Source organism: Octodon degus, unplaced genomic scaffold (assembly GCF_000260255.1).
Source record: "Octodon degus isolate 3935 unplaced genomic scaffold, OctDeg1.0 scaffold00007, whole genome shotgun sequence".
Taxonomy (NCBI): Eukaryota; Metazoa; Chordata; class Mammalia; order Rodentia; family Octodontidae; genus Octodon; species Octodon degus.
In genome coordinates, this window is record NW_004524583.1 from 34,347,526 (window position 1) to 34,349,372 (window position 1,847).

Consider the following 1,847-nt stretch of genomic DNA (forward strand, 5'->3'; position numbering starts at 1 on the left):
GCCTGGGCTGGGACTTATAAAGCCAATCTTGCAAGCACCATTTGTTTAAAAAGACTATCTTCCGGTGAACATGTTTGGCCCCTTTGTCAAAGGTAAGGTGGCTAGATGTGTTTGTAGTTGTGCCTGCATCTTCTAATCTGTTTCATTGATCCTCAAGTCTGTTGTTTGGTTTTGTTTTGGGGTTTTTGCCAGTACCACACTGACTTACTCACAGTAGCTTTGTAGTATAATTTAAAGTCAGGGTTGGTGATGCCGCCTGCCTTTACTTTGTTGCCCAGGATCACTCGTACTATTTTAGGTCTCTTCTGGTTCCAGGTGAAGTTTAGGAATGTTTTCTCTAGATCTCTGAGGCATACCAATGGCCTGTTAAGAGGAACCACATTGGGTCTATCTAACAATTTGGGGAACATGGCCATTTTCATGACGTTGGTTTTTCCAACCCAGGAGCAAGAAATATCTTTCCATCTTCTGAAATCCTGTTGGATCTCTTTTTTCAGAGTATTATAATTTTCACTGCATAAATCTTTCATTTCCCTTGTGAGACTGATTCCTAAGTATTTTATTTTCTGGATGTTATTGTAAAAGATGATATACCACATTTTGTTTAGCCTTTTATGCATTGATGGGCACCTAGCTGATTCTATATGTGTGCTGTTGTGAATTGTGCTACAATAAACATGGGTACACAATGTTGTCTATGATATGACAACTTAGATTCCTTCAGTGGTGTACCTGAGGTGGTAGCTGGACACATGCTAGTTTTTGAGGAACCTCCATATAGTTTTAGATTTAGGGGAACCTCTGTATTGATTTTTATACTGGCTGTACTAATTGCATTCCCATGAGCAGAGTAGTAGAATTCCTTTTCCCATCATCTTCACCCATATTTGTCATTTTTCATCCTCAATGAGTACCATTCTGGCTGTGGTGAGATCGAATCTCAAAGTAGTTTTTATTTTTATTGCCCTAATGATTAAAGCTATTCAACATGATTCATGTAATCATCGACCATTTGAACTTTGAGAGTGTCTGTTCAGTTCACGGGCCTATTTATTGCTTACATTGCTTTGGTTTTTTTTTTCAGTACTAGGAATTGAACCCAGGGCCTTTCATATTGACCTATATGTTCAGCTTTTTATAGTTTTTATTTTGAGATAGTGTTTCACTAAATCTTTATGTTCCTCAGAGTGAGTTAAACTTGCAATTTTCCTGTCTCAGCCACTGAGAATGCTAGGATTATAGATAGGTATCCACCACCACACACAGTGGAGTGAATATTCTTTTAATAGGAGGTTTTTGAGTTTGTTTTTTTAAACACAGTTTGTATTTTAATCCTGTTGGAAAAGCAGCTGGCAGATTTTCTCCTATTTTGTAACCTGTCTTTTCATTCTGTTGTTTCTTTTGCTGTATTAAAGCTTCCACATTTGTTACAATCCCATTTGTTGATTCTTACTTTAAATAACTTTTTTTCATTACCCAACATTTACTATTTGGAAGTTTTGTGTACAAAAATTTGTGTCTCATTGCTTCCCTTCTTCCTTATGTCCTAACCTTATTTAGTTGTTTATTCATTCATTCATTTTATATCAGCATGTTTTCCTGGATACTTATTCTCTAAGTCACCCACTGATATAATTATGTATTTTTATTCATGTTTTTCCATATTGAGCCATGACAAGTTTTTCCCTTTTGATTTCTTTTGATCTGCTTCATCCCTTTTTTAAACATCCCTTTATCACTTTCTGGCTTTATAAGATACTCAAGGCTCATAATTTTCTCTTTTCTGCTTTCTTTCATTGAAAATAAACTTGTCTGATACACCTGTCTGTTGATCTATCAATATTGAT